At 45.0% G+C, this 27,056-nt stretch overlaps 1 protein-coding gene, 1 long non-coding RNA gene and 1 pseudogene across 2 annotated transcripts in view; all 3 read right to left on the reverse strand.

Moving 5' to 3' along the window:
• Gm38469 (predicted gene, 38469) overlaps positions 1-27,056 on the reverse strand; it is a 152,582-nt gene that overhangs the window by 93,168 nt on the left and 32,358 nt on the right. The window lies entirely within an intron of this gene.
• Positions 3,886-26,700, reverse strand: 4833422M21Rik (RIKEN cDNA 4833422M21 gene). Its single transcript, NR_130160.1, has 3 exons — positions 26,480-26,700; positions 25,880-26,018; positions 3,886-4,890 (listed from the first exon to the last, which is right to left on the reverse strand). It is a non-coding gene; the product is annotated as an RIKEN cDNA 4833422M21 gene (long non-coding RNA).
• Gm8866 (predicted gene 8866) lies at positions 19,338-19,935 on the reverse strand (annotated as a pseudogene).

A 27,056-nucleotide genomic window follows, 5' to 3' on the forward strand; every position in this document is an offset into this window, starting at 1 on the left:
GGTCAATAGCAACACGTGTACTATTACAAACTCGCGCGCGCGCACACACACACACACACACACACACGCACGCACGCACGCACGCACGCGCATGCGCAAAAGGAAACTATCTTGAATCTAGATTCCATGCTCAGATGATCTATTCCATGGTGTGGGGGAATAATGACACCTTCCATTTTATAGTGACAGTTAAGGTTTATTAAACTCTCGTCATAATGCATGTATAGCTCTGAGCTTTTGTAATTACTAACTTACTAACTTTGTCCCCAGAACACAACAAAGAACTTGATACTATTGTCATAGTCTTGGTTTTCCAGGTAAGAAAACAGTCACAGAGAAGTTAGGAAACCTGTCGGACCGTTGCACTCGTGGAAGGCAGACTTGGGCTTAGAATCTGGAAGTTTAGCTGGAAAGTAGATCACTGCTCTACCGGGCAATTAGTCACAGAGTTTATGTCTCATATGATCTTCTTGGAAAAAAGAAAGACTGAATGTGTGGTTTCCTGGTTAAGAACAATTCCTGCCCATTTAAAGGACTTACATTCAGGTCCCTCTTCTGGTTTCTGCAGGCACCTGCATGTACCTGGTGCACATCCAGACATGCAGGCGCACATCATGCATGTCAAAAGAAACAAATCGTTAGAAACAGTGACCTGGGGATGTACTCCAGTGAGACATAGTACCAAAAGGATGTACTCCTGTGGGGAGCCGCCCTCACATTCGCCGTTACAAGATGGCGCTGACATCCTGTGTTCTAAGTGGTAAACAAATAATCTGCGCATGTGCCAAGGGTAGTTCTCCACCCCATGTGCTCTGCCTTCCCCGTGACGACAACTCGGCCAATGGGCTGCAGCCAATCAGGGAGTGACACGTCCTAGGCGGAGGATAATTCTCCTGAAAAAGGGACGGGGTTTTGCTTTTCTCTCTCTTGCTCTGGCTCTTGCTTCTTGCTCCTGAAGATGTAAGCAATAAGGCTCTTGCACTCTTGCGCTCTTGCGCTCTGGCTCCTAAAGATGTAAGCAATAGAGCTCTTGCTCTCTTGCACTCTTGCTCCTGAAGATGTAAGCAATAAAGTTTTGCCGCAGAAGATTCTGGTTTGCTGCGTCTTTCCTGGCCGGTCGCGAACGCGTGTAAGATACTCCAGTGAGACATAGTACCAAAAGGATGTACTCCAGTGAGACATAGTACCAAAAGGATGTACTCCAGTGAGACATAGTACCAAAGGGATGTACTCCAGTGAGACATAGTACCAAAAGCAGACTGGTGAAGGAACATTTCACTGAAGCAGACACAGGAGAGAGGATGTTCTGCTAAAGCAAGCGCATGAAAGGACACATGATGAAGGATTCTTTGCTAACAACACACATGTGTAGGTCCTTAAATTGCATAGTTGAGCTCCATTTGTCAGGACTCCGTAGAGAAAAAAACGCACCAAAAAACTTGGGGTGGCATGCTGCAGTTTGTTGCCGCTTCCAAGGAGTCGGGGTGATTGGATGCGTGTGCTGAGGCAAGGCATATGGAGGGCACGTGATGTTTGGAGGGCACAAATAGGACTCCACAGAGTGACAGAGACAGAGCTTGGCTTACTGGTATAGCTAGTTGTACAATGCTTGTGGGTCTTTTTTATTATTATTAGATATTTTCTTTATTTACATTTCAAATATTATCCCCTTTTCTAGTTTCCCCTCTAAAAATCCCCTATCGTCTCCCCCTGCTCCCCAACCGACCCACTCCCACTTCCTGGCCCTGGCATTTCCCTATACTGGGGCATAGAACCTTCACAAGACCAAGGGCCTCTCCTCCCATTGATGACCGACTAGGCTATCCTCTGCTACATATGCAGCTAGAGCCATGAGTCCCTCTGTGTGTTTTCTTTGATTGGTGGTTTAGTCCCAGGGAGCTCTGGGGTACTGGTTAGTTCATATTGTTGTTCCTCCTAGGGGGCTGCAAACTCCTTCAGCTCCTTGGGTACTTTCTCTTCATTGGGGACCCTGTCTGTGCTCTGTCTAATGGATGACTGTAAGCATCCACTTCTATATTTGTCAGGCACTGGCAGAACCTCTCAGGGGACCGCTATATCAGGCTCCTGTCCGCAAGCTCTCATTGGCCTTCAAAATAGTGTCTGGGTTTGGTAACTGTAAATGGGATGGATCCCCAGGTGGGGCCGTTTCTGGAGCTTGCGGGTCTTATGTCTTCGCTGATCTTCGCTTCCCTGAGAGAAGCACAGCTGAGAACTTCTCCTGGTGTTCCTGTTGGTCCCTCCTGCTGACTGGAGCCAAGGTTGAGGCCTGGCTGTCTCTGCTAGGTAATAAGTATCACCACTGTTGCTAACCTGACTTTACAGAACTGGACTGCTGGTGTAGCTGTGAAGTGTTTGCAAGCAGATCAAGCTGCCACTGCCTGCTAATCTTTGAACTAACTGCCGATTTCCAGAAAGCACAGATGTGGGTTGCACCAAAGAACCTTTCTAACAGGTCCACTTCCCCTGTATCCTTTGTTTTCCAATACCTCTGGTGGGTGGTGGGCTACAAGGAAGGTTAGAGCATTTAAGAACAATCATTAAAAATAGAATTTGAAAAAATTAAAGTTACAGTTCTCAACCTTCCTAATGCTATAACACTTTAATACAGTTCTTCATGTTGTGGTGACCCCCAACCATAAGATTATTATTTTCTTACTACTTCATAACTTAAATCTAGCTACTGTTATGAATAGTAATGTAAATATCTATAATTTACAAATGGCTTAGATGACCCTTGTGAAAGGGTCTTTTGACATCCCCCCCAAGGGGCTGGGACCACTGTCTTCATAGGTTATAAGCTTCAGAAAAGCAAAGATTATGTTTGCTCATCACTAGAAGATACAGGGTTGTTGTTAAATATGCTCAACAAGTATTTATTGGATGGATGGATGGATGGATGGATGGATGGATGGATGGATGAGTGAATGGATGGATAGATGGGTGGGTAGATGGATGGATGGATGGATGGATGGATGGATGGATGGATGGAAAGATGGGTGGATGGATGGATGGTTGGATGGATGAGTGAATGAATGGATAGATGGATGGATGGATGGATGGATGGATGGGTGGATGGATGGATGGATGGGTGGGTGGATGGAAAGATGGGTGGATGGATGGATGGATGGTTGGATGGATGGATGAGTGAATGGATGGATAGATAGGTGGGTAGATGGATGGATGGATGGATGGATGGATGGATGGAAAGATGGGTGGATGGATGGATGGATAGATGGATGAATGGATGGTTGGATGAATGAGTGAATGGATGGATAGATGGGTGGATGGATGGATGGATGGAGAGATGGATGGATGGATGGATAGATGGGTGGAAAGATGGGTGGATGAATGGATGGGTGAATGGATGGAGAGATGAATAGATAAATGGATGAGTGAATGGATGGAGAGATGGATGGATGGATGGATGGGCAAACGGATAGGTGTGCAAACATATCTGTGGACATATGAACACACCATGCCTTATGTTATTTGTGTTACTCATCTTTGTAACCTGGCACTTTCAATATAGATTTACTGGCTATATATCCTAGGCACTGACGCTGTAAAAATGAGTAGAGCCCTGATGTGGCAAAACTCTAATTCTAGGAAGGGAAACGCACGGACCAAACAGCAATGTGAGGTGTCTACGTTAGTTTACAAATGCTGACTCCACTGTGGAACTGTTCAGCTATTCGCAGAGTTCAAGAAGCCCCAGAAACAGGCTCTACTGCAATTAAGTTCCCTCCAGAAACAGGCTCTACTGCAATTAAGTTCCCCCCAGAAACAGGCTCGACTGCAATTAAGTTCCAAGTTATGCCCAGACATTTTCTGAATGAAGGACAAAAGAAACACTTTCCAGGTGATGATGTGTAAAGACAAAGAGTTTATTTGAGGAATCAGGAGTCATCCAACATGGCTGTATAACAGTGCTAAGAGCAAAGGCCACAGCCCCAAGAGCCTTAGCTTTACTTTTTAAAGTAAATAAAAGGAGCCCATTTCCCATGGGACATAGAGAGTGGTGGAGAAAGGATTCCTGGATAATTGCTAGGTTTCTCATCTGAGCACCAAGATGAACCTGTGGGGTAACCTTTGGTACACTGTGTGAAGGTTGTCTCTGTATATCCAATCACTGGTGGCCAAGCTGGCAGAGAGCTAAGTACTAGCCAGATCTTTGTACTGTTTTATCTATGGCCTATCACTGGCCTCGTATTGTGTAAACATTCATGCTTCCTTACCTGCCTATTGAATGTAATAAAAATCTGACAGCCAGTGGCTGAGCAAGAAGTGGAAGGTTGGACTTCCAAGCAGAAACAGGGACTCTGAGAGGAGAACTGAGACACAGGAGGTTCACGAGCTGACTCGGGGTGGACTGGTGGACCAGAGCAGAGCAGAGAGGAGGATGTAGGCATGTGACAGGACATAGGCTGGGATTAGTAGGGTTAAGATGAGCTAGCTGAGAGATTTCCCAAGCTAAGGCCTAAGCTTTAAAATGATAATAAGCCTCCGTGTCATTATATCACTGGTGAGTTCATAGACAACCCGCCATATCAACTATTTGGTGCCAGTAACAAAAAAATTGAAAAGGAAAAGAGGAGAATGTTGAAGGATTGAAATGTTTCCGATTTCCTAACCTGGAAGGATACAGTTATTGAAAAGATGAGTCTTCAGCTCCCATCAGGAGTCAGAGTGAGGATGAGACTTGGTACCAATGGCTTGTGGGCTCTGCTGGTGTCCAGGAGCAGACAGAAGGGTGAAGAGAAGTGAGGTGGGTGTGGTACCCTGTGGGCTACATCCAGCTCACTCCAATATCAAAGTACGATTTGTGGTGAAGAGTTTTTCCCTCTGACTTGATCATTGATCATTGACACCCTGTAGTTAAAGAGTTCCATGATTTAATTTTAGTTAAGTGCGCGCAGTGCTGGCACCGTTGTTGTTTACAAGATCTCAAGGCTAATACTGCACTCTTTTTAAAGATTTTAATTATTTATATAATTAAAACTTAAGCTATATACTGTGCAAAATATAACCGTTTTATATCTTTGGTTATCATTTTTAGAAATCACTTCGACAAAGACAAATCTTAGAGCAGCTTCCTCCCTGCCTCTCTCCTCCTTGACTCCATCCTCCCTGCCTCCCTCCTCCTTCCCTGCTTCCTTCCATCCTGCCTGCCCCCTTCCTACATGCTTCCTCCCTGCCTCCCTCCTCCTTGCCTGCTTCCTTCCTCCCTGCCTCCCTGCCTCCCTCCTCCTTGCCTGCTTCCTTCCTCCCTGCCTGCCTCCTTCCTACCTGCTTTCACTCTGCCTGCCTCCTTACCTTCCTCCCTGCCCCCCTCTTCCCTGTCTCCCTCCTCCCTGCCTGCCTCCCTGCCTTCCTCCCTGCCTCCCTCCTCCCTGCCTCCCTCTTTCTTGCCTCCTCCCTGCCTGCCTCCCTCCTCCCTTTCTGCTTGCACTGTTGCTGTTTATTTTTTAACCACTCAAACATTATTAGAACTGTGGCCTGCCTTTGAGAGAGAAAAAGTCACCTGGCAAATTACCATTTCAAAGTTCTTAAAGAGCTATTGGAACAAAAGAACCATAAAAACAGAGCAAATTAATGGTTATTAGCATATTCATAAACCAAAACATAAGGTCAAGCTCTTTATTTTCCTTCCGAAAAGGACACCTTCGTATGTGATCAGTCATGCATTTTGTTCTACAGCCAATAGTGTGGTTTGAATAAATTCTCAGAGGAATCTACCGTTTAAATAAATAGACCTAAGAAGAAGAGAAAAATATGCAGTTAAAATTAAGGTTTTGCTTGCTAAATTAAGACACATCTCTGCAGACAGCCTAAGAACAATCTGCTGTCCTTTCCCAGGCAGAGTCTCATGAGTAAAATCTCTTCTCATTCACTGAGATCTGTAATAAAAATTGTGACAGCATCACTCCGAAGCAATTTCCCTGCTAATGTAATGGCATTAAGATATTCAAATTATCATTGTCTTTTGTGCTGGAAGTTTTCAAAGAATCGTGCCAACAGAGAGAACTTCTTCAGCATGCTATTCACTAAGCTACACTGTACACTGTGATGTCAGTTTGGAGGGAAATTACATGAGAAACTTCAAGACACATTAAAAAAAAAAAAGAAAGAAACCTCTTGTGGACATTGAAAACCAGTGTGACAGGCAGGAACAAAAGTCTCAGAAGTCAAGTGGGATAGTTAATTTCAATTGTCATTTGATTAGATTTTTTTTAATCTAGAAAAAAATTAAAAATTAAAATGTAAAAATTAAAAAATTTTTTTTCTTATGGTATCCATAAAAAAAAATTAACTATTCCAGTTTCAAAGCTAGAATTGATCATTTTGAAAGAAGTTATGCCTAAACAGTAAGTTGATGGGAGCTAGCATGTTACCATTAGATCTGTCTGAGAAAAGACACTTCACTCCCTTCATCCTGGATCAAAGAAGCATTTTCTTTTTCTTCCCTGGAGACTGAACCCAGGACCTCTCACATTCTCAGTAGCCCTACTCTACCATTGAGCTATGTAGCATGTAGTTCCTATTACCCTGCCTTAAGCTCCTGGCCGACCCTTGGATCCACACATGAAACACATACACACACACACACACACACACACACACACACACACACACACACACAATTTGGCCATTTTTAATATGCTTTTAGCTCAATGATCGGGTACTTCTAAGCCCATACCTTCACTCCCTGCTCAACATCTCTGTATCTGCCCTCAGCTTAGTTGCCCAGTTACCTTCCTTGCTCCACACCCTAAATCTGCGTTCAGCTGAGTTTTGTCTCTAATCTCCCAGCTGCTACCCCAGGCCCAGTTGGGGAAGTGGCCCATGGCCACTCCACCCAAGATCTTCCATGGCTGATGGTCCTCTCTCCCTCTGCTCCTTTGCTCCTCCTGCATCTCCTAGCCTGCCTGCGGGAACCTGCAAGTCCCGCCTCCTCTGCCCAGCCATTAGCAGCTAGCATCTTTATGGATTGATCAAGAACCAATTGGAGAACAGGACCTTCATCATTCACAGGCTCAAAGCATCGGAACCACTCCCTACGGAGCTACATTCTCAACCCTCAGCATCAAGCTTACATACTCACTGTAAAAGAAAAATGTTCGTGGAATAAGGATATGTTGGAAAAGCTGAAGTCGGCTGGAGCGGTAGCCAGCTTGTGCACATAGGCAGTATTAGGAGGCGAGAATGTTTAGAAGAAGAATATTGACCAAGATGGGAAGAAAGAACAGACCATTTATTTCTACTTTGAATTTCTACCCAATGCCCAAAGTACTCAAAATTAGATGTCAAGTTCAAAATCTTGGGAATTATGTTACAGTTATCTCCATTAGCCAGGCTGGGAGGAAGCCTAATGTGCCTTAAAACAGGAACGCGTGCCCTTCAAGTTGCCCTCAAACCTAACAGACAGTATAAAATGATCTTGAACCTCATTCTGCCTCCACCTTCCAAGTGCCGGGATTTTAGGAAGGTACCACCACAACATCTTGGTTGTTTTTCTGTTGCTGTGGTAAAAATAAAAATAAAAATAAAAACTCTGACAAGAGTGACTTAAGGAAAAGTCTATTTTGGTGCACAGTTTGAAAGTACTCACCATCCTGGTGGGAAGGGGAGGGGGGAAGGGGGTGAGAAGAGCAGGGGGAGCAGGTGGGGTAGGAGAGGGGGAGAGGAGGGAGAAGAGGAGGGAATAGAAGGCAGGGAGAGGGGGAGGTTGGGGTAGGGGAGGGAATGGGGTGAGAGAAGGGGGGAGGTGGGAGAGCAGGGGTGGGGTGGGGTTCGGGAGGTAAGAGCTTGAAGCAGCTGGTTACAATGTATCTGTATTCAGGATAAAGGTAACAATGAATGCTTGACCTCAGCTAGTTTGCTCAAAAAAAAAAAAATCTAGATCAAGTTGATTAAATAATTTGATTAAATAATTAAAGTAAAAAACATGTAGGTCGCCAGGCGGTGATGGGGCACACCTTTAATCCCAGCACTTGGGAGGCAGAGGCAGGCAGATTTCTGAGTTCGAGGCCAGTCTGGTCTACAAAGTGAGTTCCAGGACAGCCAGGGCTATACAGAGAAACCGTGTCTCAAAAACCAACAAACAAAAAAACAAACAAAAACATGTAGGTCGTTAATGAGACCCATTTGGGGGTGTGTCCATGAGAGCTTTTCCGGAGAGGCTTGCCTAATGGGTAGGGGAACGGCTGCTATGAATACCATCTCTCAGGCTGGGGATATGGTGGGAATCGAAAGGGATAAAGGAAAGAAGCGGATGCGCGAGCATCAGCACGCCTCTCTCTACCTCGTGACGGCAGGCGCCATGTCACCAGTTGCCTCACGTTTCCGCCTTGAGACCTTCCCTGTCTTGACAGACTGTACCCTCAAACCCTGAGCCAAAATCAACCCTGTCTTCCTTTAGCTGCTTCTTGCCAGGCGATTGATCACAAGAGTAAGAAAATCGATGCAAAGACAGCACCTCCCAAGCTGGCCTGGTACAGAAGCCAAGAGGCGACTGCTTAAGTGAGCCGGTCATCTCTGTCTGATGGGAAGGGATGGGGGAAATGAGGTGGAGCTCTTTTGAAATTGCTCTGCTTCTTAGATCTGTGAGTACCTCAGAAAGGGCAGTAGGAACTGTCCTGCCTCAAGCAGTCCAGCCCCCAAATAAATCATTCTTTCTTAAACTCACTCTTCCTCTACTCTCCTTTTATGCTATATTATCTCCCGTAAGAGAAAATTCGCCCCTACAAAAATTTTCAAGGTGCAGTTATGATGGGGTTGTCTCCAAGGCACACTCCCCAGGCACATCAGATCTCTGTTTGCATTCTTCGTGTGTGTGCTTCCGGTTGGCTGTTTCTCTTTTTTGCTTCATCCAAAAGCTTCCCATTCCTAACAGTTGACGCTACAGTCAGGGGCAACTCGGGGTCCCTTCTCTGACTTCTCCTACTCCAGATCAACTGAAGCTCTGTATATCAGGTCCTTTCTAGCCCTAGCTGGGATATAAAACAGACCTGAGTTTGTTACTGATGATTTGTATATGCTCAGCCCAGGGAGTGGCCTTATAATAATATAATATATTTATATTATAATATAATATATATAATATAATAAAATATATACAATATAAATTATTTATATATTTATATTATATAAATAATATTATAATAATATAATAAGGTGTGGCCTTATTGGAGTGGGTGTGGCCTTGTTGGGGTGGGTGTGACCTTGGTGTGGTGGGTGTGGTCTTGGCGGGGTGGGTGTGGCCTTGGAGGGGTGGGTGTGGGCTTTAAGAGGCTCATCTTAGCTGCCTGGAAGCCAGTCTTCTGCTAGCAGCCTTCAGATGAAGATGTAGAACTCTCAACTCTGCCTGCACCATGCCTGCCTGGATGATAATGGACTGAACCTCTGAACCTGTAAGCCATTCCCAATTAAATGTTGACCTGGTGATGTTGTCTGTTCACGGCAATAAGACCCTAACTAAGACAGCTACCATCGCCATCATCATACACACACAGACCTGTACACACATGTACTCTCCTCATACATAAACACACATGCACGCACATGTGTATATGCACACACACACAATCTTTCTTTAGTATTCTCCACTTGTGGTGGTTTGAATGTGAAATATTCCACTGAGTTTGAACACTGCCCCCAGTTGGTGGTGTTTGGGGGAGGTTTATATCTTCAAGAGGTGAATCTCCTTTGGAAGGTCTCTGGCTTCTGTGGTACTTCCTGGCCCCCGCTCCAGCTGGACTCACTTCCTGCCTCCTTTCGCACTGACACGTGAAGAAGTAAGATGTCCCCATGTACAACTCCCCCATCCTGGAGCTACGTACCACCATACTTTCCCCCCCACACGGTCCCCTCAAACTATGAGCCAAGTAAACCCTTCCTTCCTTGAGCTGCAGCAAGAAAAGGAAGGAATTGGTTACAGCAGCGAGAAAAGGAAGGAATATAGGAAATATATGTAAAAAGTGACGTTGTGGCTGAGATGAGCCCTGCCACGTGGTTCACAGAACTAGGGTGTAAGAAGAATTTAGATAAGGGAGGAGTTGTGGGCTAAAGAAATCCTAGAATGTTATAAAGAGAGCTTAATGGGCTGCTGTAATGAGCATAGTTGTTTGTTTGTTGTTGTTGTTTTTCTCTGCCTTTAGAACATACAAAAATAGCATAGTCAAAATCCCTACCCCACCCACGGCTGCCCCTGATAACCAGAACTCAGTGACATCACTCACTCAAGATAACCAGACACAATCCTAGAACCCCATGATGCCGCTGCACAGTATACAAGCACAGACCAAGAGCATCGCTCTGCTCTGCACATCTGGAGAGACGCCACCATGATCTGCCCTGCAGCTGGATAGTCTCCCTCAGGATCCTCACTCTCTTAGAGACTACTGGGCCTGATCTTCAGTCAGAGACATAGCATAGCTGAGCAGCCTTGGGTGGATAGGCTTAGGACCATAATTAGGAATTTAGAGTATGAACCTTGTGTGATGACCCTTGGCATAATAAAATTTAACTTTTTTTATACTAACTGTGCTGACTAAGCACATCTATCTACCTCCTTGCTTATGACAGCCATTCTGGTGGAAGTGTGGAAGACAAGAGTGGAAGAAAAAATGAATAAAGTTGTTGTCTTAGTCAGGGTCTCTATTTCTGCACAAACATCATGACCAAGAAGCATGTTGGGGAGGAAAGGGTTTATTCGGCTTACACTTCCATACTGCTGTTTATCACCAAAGGAAGTCAGGACTGGAACTCAAGCAGGTCAGGAAGCAGGAGCTGACGCAGAGGCCATGGAGGGATGTTCTTTACTGGCTTGCTTCTCCTGGTTTGCTCAGTCTGCTCTCTTATAGAACCAAGACTACCAGCCCAGAGATGGTCCTACCCACAAGGGGCCTTTCCCCCTTGATCACTAATTGAGAAAATGCCTGACAGTTGTATCTCATGGAGGCATTTCCTCAACTGAAGCTCCTTTCTCTGTCATAACTCCAGCTGTGTCAAGTTGACACAAAACTAGCCAATAAAGTTGTGCTCACAGGACCTCAGAGAAAATGAGCACTGTTACCAGGAACTGGACCACAGCCATTATTGCAATATTCTAGCAGGGAGTCTGTAGGGCATTCTGCTCACATCCTGAAAATCTAAATTAGGACAAATTATAACGAACCTGGTTGTCTAGTGGAGTAATTTAAAGACAGCATAACATTAAGAATGTGGCTTTGTTGTTACTCCCTGTGTTTAGTGAGCATGATAATAAAACTCCAACACAGGAAGATGTGGAAGTTCAGTTTGGGAAGGAAGGAAGGGTGAACGATGCTAAAATTGCAAATGAATGGGCTGGGTTTGACTGTAACCGTTAAAGAGATTCTTATCACTGTAAATACAGTTAAAGAGAAGTATCACAAAAAGAAACCAGGTACCTTACACTGGGAGGCAAGATTTCACCTATGAAAGGTTCAGTTCGCAAAAACATAAATTTGTTTGAAAGGGTAGGCTGAACCTGGAATACTGCCCTGGGGGTTTCCTGGTGGAAGCCACCACCCATGCAGATGTCTTCCCTCAATAGGACAAAGGTACACTCAAGCCACTGAGGTTGTAATGCAGGAAGCTGGGACATACAGACCTCAGACTGTAGGGACTTGTCAAGTAGACTGAACACATTATGACATTATGAAGTGGCCATGAGGCTACAGAGGCTCCGGGAGGAGTGTGACGTGTCCCCCACAGGCATGTGTTAGAATCCTTGGTCCCTAGCTGCTAATGCATACTGTGACTGGTTTGTATATGCGTAGGCCAGGAAGTGGGCACTATTAGGAGGTGTGGCCTTGATGGAGTGGGTGTGTCACTGGGCGTGGCTTTAAGACCCTAGTCCCAGCTGCCTAGAGGCGAGTATTTTGCTAGTAGCCCTCAGATGAAGATGTAGAACTCTCAGCTCCTCCTGCACCATGCCTGCCTTGGATGATGCAGCGCTGTCTGCCTTGATGATAATGCACTGAACCTCTGAACCTGTAAGCCAGCCCCAATTAAATGTTGTCCTTTTAAGAGTTGCCTTGGTCATGGTGTCTGTTCACAGCAGTAAAACCCTAACTAAGACACATACTGACTGGGGAAGTTGTGGAAACTGTAGGTCAATGGGGATGTGCTTGGGTTCTAATTCAAGTGGCTCTTAGCTTCCTATTCTGCCATGACATGACCAGCCACAAGCTCCCACAGCAAGGCCTGAGCCCCAGTGGCCAGGCCTTTCCTACCATTAAGCTATGAACTAAAATCTTCCTCTATGGTACATTTTGTTAGGGGTTTGGTTATAGTGATAAAAATAATGGCCACACCACCAGGTAGCTTTGCCTTTGCCCACCTGCTTACTGTATGTCTCCTCAGAGGGGCCAAGAAATGGTTGTTTGATGAATGCACACTGTAACCCTTCTTAGAACTGTATCCTCAGAGTGCATGATCCTGACACAGATGATGAGATGAGTCACAGAAAGGCCTGCAATCCTGAGCCCAGTCCAGAACATACTACATTGGAGCCCCAGGGAGAGGTGTCCGTTGTGAAAACCCTGGGTGGTAAAGGAGATAAAATTTCCATGAACGTGGTCGTTTATGACCTTTTTCTGAAGTGAGGTTCAGAAGGAAAGCTCTGGATCCTACATACACTGATGTATAACATATTAAAATATCACATATAATACTATAATAAAATATTATGTATAATATCAATATAGCATCTATTATTTTATTATCTATAGATATTATAGATATTATTATATTTATGTATTATAAATTATATAAGATAGAGAAAACATACATAAAATAACGTTTGCTGACACATATTTCCTTCTAAAAGATGTTTAAGGTTAAATGAAAACCCTCATTTTACAATATTATATGAGGGCTACACTTTTGTTTTATTTTGTTTTTAAATATACACTCCGGGGCCATTTTTTTCTTATTATACTAAATGGCATTTCTATAAGAAATTCACCTCCAGCACTATTCTGTAAAATATTATAAAATGTCATTAGCGGGTAGTGACAGCTGGTTTTAATAAGGAGTCATCATTTTGAATGTTCGTGTAACCTTACACATTCAATTTTTATCAAAAGATTGTAGGGAACTGGAGAATTTTTTTTTCATAAAATAGCTGCTGAGCAGGAAATAGAGAAATTACATTTTATATAAATAAAATGAGCCTACTTGGGACCTGAAATTCAAAATCCACGCTCACTTACAAGGTGTGCACAAAGCAAGGCTGTGCTCATACACGGGGTACTTACTTCCGGGGGATAGTTTAACACAGTTGTAACTTAAATGACACAGAAATAGATAAACATAACCCGTCACCTCTAGGAGATCAAATAGCCTATAGAACACGGATCAGGAAAACACTGTGAATTTCATCCCACTTGGTGACTGGCTCACATCAAGAGAGTGAGCTAACATCTCTTAGCCTGCACTGGCCTTTCTCCCCCCACCCCTGGGACTATCTAGTAAAACACTGTGTATGAAAACATTTGGTAAACTCTGAGGTGCCACACAAATGAACTATTGCCATTTGAGGTCAACGGCACACCATCTCCCCACCCCCACCCCAACAACCTCTTTGGTCTTAAATTAATTCAAGATAGGATGGTCCTGAATGATCTTACTCGGGGAGTTATTGTGGAGAGCCTGCCGCGAGCAATCGTGTGCGTGCTGCCAGTAATCGATGTGGAGAGCCGTGCCGCGAGCAATCGCCATTATAAGATGGCACTGGCCTCCGCTGTGCCTAACTAGTAAACGAGCCTTGTACGCAGGTGCGAGAGTGAACTCACTCCTAGTCACTCCCATTCTCGGAGTGTAATAGTGGGGTGATGGGCGAGCAACGAATCAGGAGCTGTCACACCATATCAGGTGCTGAAACGTCACGCTGCGGGCTATAAAAGTGGCGCCATTTTCCCGGTTCGGGGTCTTCCTGAAGAAGTAAGCAATAAAGCTTTTGCCGCGGAAGATTCCGGTTTGTTGCGTCTTTCCTGCCGGTTGAGTGGGACGCAATAAGTTATTTCTTTAGGCTCTGCCCCTGCCCAGCTTCTTGGAAACTCTGGATTCTGTTTGACTCGGTGTCCTACGTGTCTGACCTTGTCACATTAGAGCTGTGAGAGTGGGCACTGTAATCCATGAATGGGTTGTGCAGTGTCGAGGGCGGGGGACAAGGAGGTGGGGATTTCACTTGTTTTAGAGATCTACACCCGCGGATGGGATGTCTCTTCTTCTCCTGTTACAGTGTAGACCTCGTAGTTGTCTGCCTCTCACTTCAGCACTGGCTGAATGCACTTAGGACCTCAGGAGGCATTCTTGCTTGGCACTAAGGCAAGAAGAATCCAGCGCTGGAGACTGATGGGCCCGGGACTCTACAGTGGTTGCCTCTAAATAGTACAAATAGTATAAAATAGAATAAAATGGTAACGGCAGCCAAGAAGCCTGTGCTTACGTGCAGGGCTGTTCTGCGCGTTAATTCATTTGGCTCTTTACAACTACTTTATCCTCGTTACCTACAGAAGAAGAGTATAGACAGTCCTCGACTTAGACTAGGTTGACCTAGGATGGTTCGAAATCCACAGTAATGCAGGAAAAGCCATGCTTTGGATTTTGATCTTCTCCTGCACAGGTGAAAAGTTAGTGTCCTGGATGATAGATGTGAGCTGTCAATCATCCGTGCAATATTGGACACAAGCAATAGATACCCCATGTTGTGCTGCCATTGCTCAGCTATCAGGCTCAGTGGGTTAGTTATATTACATACATTGTTTATTTAGGACATTTTTAACTTGCAGTGGATTGATTGAGACTTAGCCCATCACAAATGAAGGAGGATCTGTAATTTAAATTCCTTTACACAGGTTCTTATAATGTAGCCCTGGCTAGCCTAGAACTCACAGAGATCAGCCTGCCTCTGCCTTCAGGTTACTAGGATTAGAAGTGTGTACTTCAGCCAGGCAACAGCCTGCCTGTCATTTATATGAAGCCAAATAGCTGATGAGTGACATGCACTCAAACCCAGACCACCTAGTTCCAGAGCGTATATACGACTTAACTCTGTCATACTGGGGCTACCACTTGTTATTATCATCTACAGTTGCACAACAAATTATCCCCAAACCCAGTGGCTTAACACCAGTTTCTGTGGTCAGGAATGTGAGCACATCTTGGCTGGGTCTTCTGACCCAGAGGGTTAATACACTACAGTGAAGGGGTTCTCTATGCTGGAGACATCTCAAGGTTTGACTGGAAAGAACCTACCTTCTAGCTTCCTCGTGGGGTTGATAATAGGACACAGGATAGGCTAATGTTAGAAAGAACAAACCTTCACGTTAATTATTTTGATTGTGGTTATTTTTTTGTTGGGGGGGAGTTATTTTGTTTGGTTGGCTGTTTGTTTGGTTGGTTGGTTTTTCGAGACAGGGTTCTCTGTGTCATCCTGGCAGTTCTAGAACTTGCTCTGTGGACAGGCTGTCCTAGAACTCAGAGATGTGCCTGCCTGCCTCTGCCTCCAGAGTTCTGGGATTAAAGGCATGTGCCACTACTGCCCAGTTAAATTTAAAAACTAAAGTGCCAATAAGAATCATCTTAAGTTTTCTATTTAAAAAAGGTACCCACAATATAAGATATTCAAATGAATTGGATGTTGTTTATGTGTGTGTATGTGTGTGTGTGACACATGAAGTCATTTGTTGGTGTTGGGTGTCTTGCTGAATCACTCTCAACCTTATCTTTTGAGAGATCCTCTTCTGCTCAGCATGGAGTTCAGTGACTAGCCAGACAAGCTGGCCAGCAGTTCCTAGGAACCTTGCTGTTTCTACCTCCCCAGGCCCTGGGGGACAGGTGCATGGTGCAGCACCTGTTTGTACATGAATACTGAGGCTACAGATTTGGGTCCTCATGTTGGAATGGCAAGCACTTTACTGGCAGGAATATCCTAAGCCCAGGTATTAATTTAAGTCTAATTTGTTTATTTCATGCTTCTCTTCAAAAAGTCAAAGTGGCTTGTTCCCAGTCACTTTAAAGAAAGAGCAAAAACCTTTTCTGAAAGGGTCTAGGCCAGGGGTTCTCAACCATGCCTCGGAGGATCAAACACCTTTTATACACTGGAGTCACCTAAGACCATCTGCATGTCAGATATTTACATTGTGATTCGTAATAGTAGCAAATTTACAGTTATGAAGGAGCAAGGAAAATCATTTTATGGTTGGGGATCATCACAACACGGGGAACTACATCAAAGGGTCACAGCATCAGGAGGGTGGAGACGCGATGGTCTAGGCTCTTGGATTGGACACAGGGCACCAATGCTGATCAAGCTTTCTCCAGTTTCCATCTTCCCAGCTGGAGGCCGGAGGAAGCAGTAGAATAACTTAGGACAGGAGGGGTGGGGACTCTTCTTTCCTATTTTTACTAAGGACTAAAAGAGTTGCTCATTACGGTTGCTGTGTGGAAGGCATCCCAGATTCCTAGGCCACTGGGTGTGTGTCTATTTTCAAGCCCCTGATATTTGCAATGACACAGTCTTTTAAACATCCAGGAAACAGTTCCGAATCAGGTTAAAAATACCAACGAAGAATACAGAAATAAAATCCTAAATAAAAGATACGCAAATGGAATTCAATGGTTTATTCTTAAAAGACTAATTACCCAAGAAGGCCTAACCGGGCAAGCAGTGAGGACAGTCATTATCACATAAGTAAGATTTATCACATTACTAGGTTAGAAAGTAATATCAACTCAGTTTTCTAGAGCTTTGTAGCCTCCCTCAGCCTTGAAGCAGGCTGATCCAGACTTTGACCTTGCTGCCACTGAGAAGGAGATGACCTAGGGCGCAGCCTTCTCTGAACTTGATGACTCGATTTGCTCTTCTCTAAGACGCTGTGTCCTGCTGAAAGGTCTTTGAGACATTCCAGAGACACACCCTGTAGATCGCCTATGGGCTGTCGGGGGATGGGCCTACCCTCTTTATAAGCACGGACTCTCAGTAAACTTCAGAGGCTTTGAACAGAAAGGTTTGTCTTGGCCTCGTTCTTTTCTCGCCATCTGATCGCTTTCAGCCCCAGGCGGCCTTTCAGGGGGACCCAGTTCACGTGGCTGCAGGCGGCTTCAGGGCTTTTTCTAGAACTTTGCATTATGTATAGATAAAGAAAAAGATCTCAATAAACTAGGGACAGAGTCCCCTCTACCATGACAAAATACTATTTAGGCAAGAACATTTAATGTGTAACATAAAATGCATTGCCAAAAATCTCAGGATTAAGACAAAGCTGTTCTTTACAACAGTTTTGTCCAGTGCAAAAAATGAAAACAGGGGTTGGAGAGGTGGCCCAGAGATTAAGAGCACTGACTGCTTTTTCAGAGGTCCTGAGTTCAATTCCCAGCAACCACAGGTCCATAGATTAGATAGAGAGATAGAGGGTGAGCACACACACATAAATAGTATTCTGTAAATTAAAAATAGGTATGAGTGGAAGCACGCACTAAAAATATGCTAAAAACTGTTAAGAAGGGATCCTATAGAAGACAGAGATGGAACTGATGGACGGTTAGGATTGGAAGACTGAGGTAAATTCATATATTTCTGAGCTGCTTTAATGTTTTTGGAACAAATTCTGGGCTCTCCATATTTAAACCACATTTTAAAATCGGAGGTGAATGACAGTAAGAAATGACCTCTAATTGAAAAACAACAATATCTACAATATAACAGCATCAGCAGATAGAAATACTCCCAAAGGTGTGTTGGCCATTATCTTTTTACTTTACTTTTTTTTTAATTGAATATTTTATTTACCTTTTGAATGTTATCCCCTTTCCCGCTTTCCCTCCCTCTTGGAAAGACCCCATCATATCCTCCCTCCTCCTGCTTCTATGATGGTGTTCCTCCACCCACCCACCCACTCCCACCTCCCCACCCTTGATTCCCCTACACTGGGGCATCTTTCGGGCCTACTTAGGACCAAGGGCCTCTCCTCCTACTGATGCATGACAAGGCCATCCTCTACTGCATATGCAGCTGGAGGCATGTGTACTTCTTTGTTGATGGCTTAGTCCCTGGAGGGGGGGGGGGGGGTCTGGTTGGTTGATATTGTTGCTCTTCCTATGGGGTTGCAAATGCCTTCAGCTCCTTCAGTCCTTTCTCTAAATCCTCTATTGGGGTCCCCCTCAGTCATTATCTTCTTATTGTGTTGTTTGTTTGTTTTTTTTTTTTTTAACTTTATGCAGGTTTCTTTTTGAAGTTCCGCATTAACCACTATTTTGTAATTAGGACAAAGGTTATCAGGGAAAACCATGACCATCTTTCTAGGTTGCAGCCAACGACGACGACAGAGTCTGTAAAAGAATGTGCTCACCTTAATTTGTTTTCTAACGTGGTCATGATGCCTCCTAAGTCTGTTGATCTTTTATAAAACCACTGGAAAAACCAAGTGCTTCATTTTATTGTGAAGTCAGGTCCCTTTCAGCACTTGTCTAACCCAGTCATTGAGGTTTACACTCTTCCTTTCCCTCTGTTCTTTATGGAATTGTTCACTAATTTGTCTGTCTTCCATAGAACTCTTTCCTATTTGAGGACACCCCTCTACCTAGGCCTTCATCAGCTCTGGCAGGAACCAAAGAGGCTTCTCTCTGAGTCTCCCTGCCCACCACGTGGTCCTACTGTTTATAGGACGCTCTGTCTTCATTTGCCTTTCCTTATTGCCTCCGACATTTATTCTCTCATTGTTCTTTCTTTGTTTGTTTGTTTCTCAAACTTGCTACATTCCTAACTCCATGTTTGTGCCCTTGATGCTGCTCCATTCAAGGAAATCCTTCCTAATGAACTCTACCCCTGTCTCTTCCTTGTCCCATAGTAAATGAAATCCTTTGTTTAGTACATTTTTTTTCACAGACTTAAATCATGTCTTAGTCAGGGTTTCTAATCCTGCACAAACATCACGATGAAGAAGCAAGTTGGGGAGGAAAGGGTTTATTCAGCTTACACTTCCACATTGCTGTTCATCACGAAAGGAAGTCAGGACAGGAACTCAAGCAGGTCAGGAAGCAGGAGCTGATGCAGAGGCAATGGGAGGACGTTCTTTACTGGCTTGCTTCCCCTGGTTTGCTCAGTCTGCTTTCTTATAGAACCCAGGACTACCAACTCAGGGATGGCACCGCCCACAAGGGGCCCTCCTACCCTTGATCACTAATGGAGAAAATGCCCCACAGCTGGATTTCATGGAGGCACTTCCCCAACTGAAGCTCCTTTCTTTGTGGTAATTCACTTTATTTTTCTTGTATAAAAACCCTTACGTTGTAGCCACAGCTGGAGCAGGGTCCTCTGTATGGGGTTTTCCCAAGATGGTCAATAAATTCCCGGATGAAGAGACTTGGTGAACAGTCTCTTTCAGGAGATCAGGGGTCAAGTAGCTGTAGGTTTAGAAATGGCCTTGACAAAGTTGTCCAGGGTGGCAGTGTATCCCCTGGCTAATGCATGCAGTCAGCAATACTGGCCATCATCGGTAGCTTCTTTGGCACAAGAATAGAGAGGATGTGGGTGTCTCTGCAGGTAGGGATGAGATGCACCAACATAGAGCCACAGTGGCCTGTCACCTTTCCGGGAACATTGTAGGACTTGGCAACCTTGTCCTTCCAGTAGCCTCTCCACATGGGGACAATGGAAAGCTTGGCTAAGATGATGGCCCCTCAGATGGTAGTGGCTACCTCTTCAGAGCTCTTAACACCAAGACCAATGTGACCTTTGTAGTCCCCAATAGTGACAAAAGCCTTGAGCCTGGTCTGCTGGCCAGCTCCAGTCTGCTTCTGCACTGGTATGATCTTTAGAACCTCCTCCCTTAGGGATGTGCCCAGGAAAAAGTCAATAATCTCAGCCTCCTTAATGGGTAGTGTGATGGTTTATGTATGCTGAGCCCTGAGAGTGGCACTATTAGAAGGTGTAGCCTTGTTGGAGTAGGTGTGTCACTGTGGGTGTGGGCTTGAAGACCCTCATCCCAGCTGCCTGTATTCTGCTAGAAGCCTTCAGATGAAGATGTAGATACTCTCAGCTCCTCCTGTACCATGCCTGCCTGAATGCTGCCATGTTTCTACCTTGATGATACTGGACTGAACTGATCCTGTAAGCCAACCCCAATGAAATGTTGTCATTTATAAGACTTGCCTTAGTCATGGTGTCTGTTCACAGCAGTAAAACTCATACTAAGACAGGCAGGGAAAACAGGTATATCTCCTCTTGGGACTTGATCTTCATACCATCCAGGAGGCCCAGCTTGGTGAGAAGGATCTACTCTATATCTTTGGTTTTACCTCTACGAGCCTCAACCATGATAACCACATCACCTAAGACCAAAGGAAGCCACAGCAGCCTCCTAATCCTGGGCTCCTGGGTCCTCCGGGCCCTCCTGCTGCCCCGTGTCATCTGCCGTTTGTTATTTTCCGAAAGAAGAAGCAGCTGTTTAGAGCATTTCTTAACCATGTGTTGTAAATTAGACACTGGGCTGGTCAGGGGGAGTATTGATTTATTTTTCCATGACTAGACCACACTCAAAGGATTGTAATACTCAACTTTATGCTATATCATCTACCTTCACAATACTTTACTATGCCCTACAATAACTAGAGGTATCCAAGAGCCCCTCGTTTCTCTTCTTTTCCCCTCTGACTATAGTCTTTCTCTTGTTTGTTTGTCTTGAGATAGGGTCTTTCTATGTAGCTCTGGCTGTTCTGGAACTGGCTATATTGACCAGGCTGGCCTCAAACTTACAGAGACCCCTCTACCTGTGCTTCCTGAATGCCGGGATTAAAGGTGTGCACCACCACTTCCACTCACGAAACCTTTCTGCAGCCCACAATTAATTAACCGGTGCCATATAGATGCTAGACTTCATGCTAAATCCTTCAGATGGAAAGGCGAATAAAATCTACTTTCTACACACAAAGAGCTCAAGCTTTAATGGGAAAGTAGACAGACAAAAACAAACAAGCAAAGAGTAACAAAGTCCTTGGATGGCAATGCCCAAAGGAACAAAAGAAAACGTGTTTAAGTCCCTGGGGAGGAGCAAGGAAGGCTTCCCAGGTGAGGTGATGGTTGAGATGAGAGTGGCTAGAAAAGGTGAGGACTGTCTTCCAAGCACAGAAGACAGAAGACACTAAACCGCACAGCTTGTGAGGTAGCCACCCCGAGGAGCTGGGCAGGATCCCTGTGAAATGGAAACTTCTAGCTTCTTTGGAAAGTTAGTTATGTCAAATGATGTTTTGCTGGGGCACCCAGGTGGAAGAACATCTTGCTAAAGCAGACAGGTGAAAGACTATTGAATTATATTGAGAAAAACCTGTGTATCAAACAGTATTACCAATAGAAGGAAAAGACAACTCAGAGAATGGGAAAGAGAGCACAGTACAAATTATCCATCTGATAGGAGTTAAAGTCCATTCTACACCATACGGAACGGTTCAATCAAACCGTGAACAAGTGAATTGAACGGACAGATATCTTTCCAGGAATATGAACTAGTAGTGATGAACGGGCACAGGGCAAAATGCTCATATCACACTCTGTTAGAGAGGTACAAATGAGAACCACCGTGCGGTGCCCTTCCAGACTCATCGTGAGGCTACTCTTTAAGCAAACAAACAAAAACAACCCAGAAAACGAGGGTCGGTAAGAAGGGGAGAAATGTCCTCCCTTGTGCATTACACGTGAGAATATGAAGCTTCTGGGGGAACAAAGAGCATCTGTACGTTCGTGTTCACTGTAGCACAATTCACGTAAGCAAAAAGCAAAGAAGCAACCCAACCATCTACCAGCAAATGCATGGGAAAGTGCACACACACACACAATGGAATAGTACTCAGCTTGGCAAAGGGAATCCTGGCCCAGATGACAAATGAAGACCGATATCATGATATTCATGAACTACCATGAACAGGACCAGCCATCGACAAATGTTGGCAGGACTCCATTCATGGATTTAGAGTAGTCAGATTCCCAAGAACCGAAGGTAGAGTAGCTGTCAGGGGCTGAAGAGAGAGTAATTGTTTACCGAAGTTTCTGTTTGAGAGGTGTGTTAGTCAGGGTTCTCTAGAGTCACAGAACTTATGGGTAGTCTCTATATAGTAAGGGAATTTGTTGATGACTTACAATCTGTAGTCCAACTCACCAACAATGGTCAGCAGCAGCTGTGAATGGAAGTCCAAGTGTCTAGTAGTTGTTCAGTCCACAAGACAAGCAGGCGAAGAAGAGAAACTCTTCCTTCTTCCAATGTCTTTATGCAGGTCTTTATGTGACCAAGATTAAAGGTGTGTACCACCATACCTGGACCTGGAACTTGCTTTGCCCCAGACTGACCTTGAACTCAGAGATCTTCATGCCTCAGTCTCCTGGGATTAAAGGAGTGTACTGCTTTGTCTGGGCCTAAGCTTTTCACGGCCACTATGCCTCAAGATCTCCATACCAAGATCCAGGTCAGAAACTTGTGTCTTCCAGCCTCAAGATCTGGATCACAGGTGAACCCTCCAATTCTGGATTGTAGTTCATTCCAGATATAGTCAAGTTGACAATCAGGAATAGCCACTATATGAGGATTAAAAAGGACTCTAGATATGATGCTGGTAATGTTTGCATAGCAAGGTGAACATGTTTAAGTCCAGAGGACATGCTAAATTTAGCACACTTAAGATGGTTCCGCCGCAGCTGGTTGTGTATATTTGCCACGCCTACACGTAGGAATATGCTCCTGAATATGTTGGTATATGTTGCTACCTGTCTTCTTTCCTGTCTGCTGGTTGGGATTCAGGAACATGGCTGGAGCAGAAATTCGATCCTGACGCCTCACACATCCTGCCCTGCCCTGCTCGAAAGGAGTTACAAAGAACACACAGATCCTTGCGGGGCAAGGAGCGTGTCCCACCATTCATTGTTCTTTTGGATCTGTGCCTTGCAAACAAAGTAGAAGTTGGTTCTGTCCATTGTTGCAGGGCAGCCACACAGCTGCCATCCTCCGGTCGGCTGGGCCTCCTCCCAAAAGGTCTCCACCGAAGAGCCTGCTCCTTAGATAGAAGGAGGGCACAGGGAGGGTGGTAGGACGATCACCTGACGATCCAGCCATTCTTCCCAGCCAGCTGTATGCAGTTCTGTCCTAATTACACACCGCCAGGGGCACCCACATCCCATAACTCACTCCACACATATGGGAACCGGTTCTTCAGCTCAATGCTTCTCCAGAGTTAACTGGGCAAATCATGCCTCCATTTGTTGGAGGGACCTTTGGCAAAGGGGTAAATATCTCCCCCTAGGGAAAACAGCATAGTAGCAACCTCAGGACTCAAGCACTCATAGGCTCCAGAGTCAGAGGCTTATGCACAACTGTAGTAAGAATGAGCCGATTCCAAACATATGTTAAATTCTGAACATTTAAAAAAAAAATCTAGGGCTGGAGAGATGGCTCAGTGGTTAAGAGCACTGACTGCTCTTCCAGAGGTCCTGAGTTCAATTCCCAGCAACCCCATGGTGGCTCACAACCCTCTGTCATGAGATCTAATGCCCATTTCTGGTGTGTCTGAAGACAGCTACAGTGTACTTATATATAATAAATAAATAAATCTTTAAAACAAAATCTAGTAGGAGAAAAAAGTAACGTAAAAGTCCCAATTTCAGTTCACTTATGCATCAGGCTAACTGCCTCATAAATAATAAATATAGTAAGGCCATAAGATAGTTTGTGAACAGAGGCCTAAAATGTTAGGCAATGGCGGGTATAGTATAAATATAAATGGAAAAGGTACAGGCATTGTGCAGACTAACTTGTGCAAAAGTTAAAGGCGGTGTAAGACTCTGGCGAGCCTTAACTTACCAGAGACCCCCACCCTACCCCCATACTCCTCCTAGCCCCTGAGTGAACAACACAGAGCCTGGTATCAGCCGGTGATTGATGCAAAAGCAAGAGGACTTTTATTGTTCCAGCATGCTGGGGTCACCCTGCACATGAAGGAGACAATGATCCCCCGCAACCTGTTCAGTGAGTTTTTATAAAGTTTTCAGAGCAGTAGCATTTAGGCACAACGTGATTGGCAGAATGTGACTTTAAAACTGATTGGTCTTTAGGGAATGAGGTGGCAAGGACTTCCCTTGTCTGTAGGTGGCTAACAGCCGCAGAATGTGTCTATGAGCTCTGGGTCTCCCCCACCTGCAGGTGGCTGAGGGTCGCCCCCGACCCCTGATCTGAGGAATGTAATTACCCTCTGCCTTCCAGAGGGGTGGGGTACCTATGTGTTCTATGACCTTTCTCTTCCAGGAGGGGAGGGGTCTGGTGGGATTTTCCAAAGTTCCAGAGCTGACCTCCCCAGTGGCATGGGTGTTTAAATATGTAAAAGAGAGATATAATAACAGACAACATTCACAAAGCAATATGTAGTTAGTCTCTGTCCTTAAAATACATGAATAATGTGTACACATGCTCAAAACATGACTGTAAAAATTATCCGACACAGGGTCACGGTCATTAAATGTGTAGCCAGAAGAATAGTTATAGCCACGTAGGAACAGAGAAGAGCGGGGAAGAAGGGAAGGAAGGGGTCTTGTCTACACATATGGTTCTATATGATAAAGATGATGTTTTATAATTAAATGGTTGAGGGCAAAGAAACTCCATTGAAGATTTTATAGACTAGCTGGAAAAAAAAAAAAAGAATAGCGGAGGCCTTCAGATACAGTAAACATCAAGTCTTAGGCTGTGCGCTCTTCACATACTGTCTCCATGAGCAACATTGCCTGATGCAACCTTGGAAGGAGCTGAACTTGGACCCTGAAGACTGTGAGCCTCCATGCAGAGTACAGAGCAATATAAAGGAGAAGGCATCACAACAACTAACATACATCTTGAAGAGCTCTAGCCATCCCGGGCGGGCATGGCAAACAAGGCTCTGGCAGGGGTCCATCCCCTCTACCATGATAAAAAAAAACCCATTAGGTTACACTCCAGAAGCAAGCCACCAAGGTCTGTTTCCTGATTTGGCCACTTTCTCCTCCTGAGGCTGACTACCAAGGTCCAGCTATCAAAGTATTGAGGTCCAGCCATCTAAGACCCCTTTTGGCTCGCTTAATGAACCTGCCCAATCAAAATTAAACACCTCACCTTAACATGGGCGTTTCCCCTTTGACCTTTATACACTGTCATTTACCTATGGCTACATCTGTCTCCTTTATCCAGAGACAGTCCTTTATGTTGCCCCCTCCCAGGACAAATAAATACTCTTTTTTCTGCCCCTTTTCTCCCTTCCCCTTCTCCCTCATCCTCTATCTCCTGTTTTTGTCTCTTATTCCCTACCCTTTGACCTTCCGGAGCAAATAAACCTCCTTTGTGTTGAGAACTTGATCTTGGGGTGTCTTGAGCAGATACTGATTGCCACACATTTTGTGAGACACCTACACAATTCTGGAGGGTCGTTGCCGACTTCAAAGTGGCTAGCCTTTCTCTGTGCCCTGGCTACTGCCAGGGTCAGTGTCCACCTGCCCTGAAGACTGTTTCCCTCTGCCCTCTATTCTGTCCCAGCCTCAGAACCTCACACAAAAACGGGTCCCATGCTTCCAACTGGCCAACAGCCCTCACCTACTGATGTATCTCAGGGGTTGCTATTCAAACACCACCGTGGCCTTAGGCCTTCTTGGGATTCTCTGAGTCATCTATTTTTAACTCCTGCCCAGTTTCCCCGTGGAATGAAACTCCAGCTGCTTAATGGAATAGCTGAGAGGGTACAGTCTCCATTGGGAGAGAGAGAGAGTGAGAGAGAGAGAGAGAGAGAGAGAGAGAGAGAGATCACAAAACAAAAACCAACCAACCTCTGATGGTTAATCTTTGACAAGTTGACTGGATTTAGAGTCAGCAGAGCACACCTGAGGTGTCTATGAGGGAGGGCATTTCAGAACGGTGGAAAGAGCCGTTCTGAAGGCAGAGCATACCATCCAGTGGCCAGGAGTCCTGCCCAGAATAAAGAGGAGAAAGTGAGCCCAAGGTTCAGCCCTCTTTTCAGGATACAAAGTGTCAAGCGGCCTCAAGCTCCTGCTGAGGGACTTCCTGACAGGATGAGCTCTCCTGGCTATCCCCGGAGCCAAAACAAACTCTTCCTCAAGTTCTTTTGTGAGGCATTTCTCCTCTCTGCCCGCCCCTCCCCCCGCCCCCCAATTCCAATCCCGACAGTACAAGGAAAGGCAGGACTGCAGAAGCCCCCCCGCCCCCCAAGAAGGAAACCTAAGAGGCACACCTGCTTTAAGAGTTCTTGGCGTCCAAGTTCTCACATTCACGTAGAGAAGAGCCAACAAAGTAAGAAAGCTGAAAGCATTTAAACAGCTCTGCCCCAATCTGAGTATTAGGTTTGCTAAAAGTGTTTTGTTCCTTGTTGGGAGGATGGCGAGGGACGCTCTGGGAGCGGACTGACTTACCCGCACGGGCCTCTGGGAAACACACAGATGCACTCGAGATCCACGTATTGTATCATCTCATGAGGACTTAGATGTTTGAAGTTGTATGTTTTGAAAATGTTATTCTAAACTTGCCACGTAATAAAAGACCCGCAGCAGATGACTGCAGCTCTCCCGCAGCTCTCCCAGTTTAAATAGGTATTGCATGGCAAGCGCCTCCTCCCCAACGCGTGCGGTGTCAGGCTGGGGGCTGGGAAGAACACACGGAATAATACCGTGTATTCTCCGACTTCAAATCTGGGAGCCCTGGTGCTGCTTTGTCAGGAGGCAGTATCAGTGAAATCTACTTTTCAGATCTTTTCAAAACCAGATGAGCATGCTAGATTTTTCTTTTAAATCAACTGCTAATGGACTCCTTTTGTCCACATGTTTTAATGCCAATGTCAAATACTATATTTTTATGCTTTTTTTTTTTTAATCCCAAAGGTGGAAGAAAAAAAGCATAAGGCTAGAGAGATGGTTCAACAGCATTACTGGCCACTCAACCGGAGGACTCAGGTTCAATTCCCAGCACCCACAGTATCTTAACAACCATCTG

Source organism: Mus musculus, chromosome 15 (assembly GCF_000001635.26).
Source record: "Mus musculus strain C57BL/6J chromosome 15, GRCm38.p6 C57BL/6J".
Classification (NCBI taxonomy): domain Eukaryota; kingdom Metazoa; phylum Chordata; class Mammalia; order Rodentia; family Muridae; genus Mus; species Mus musculus.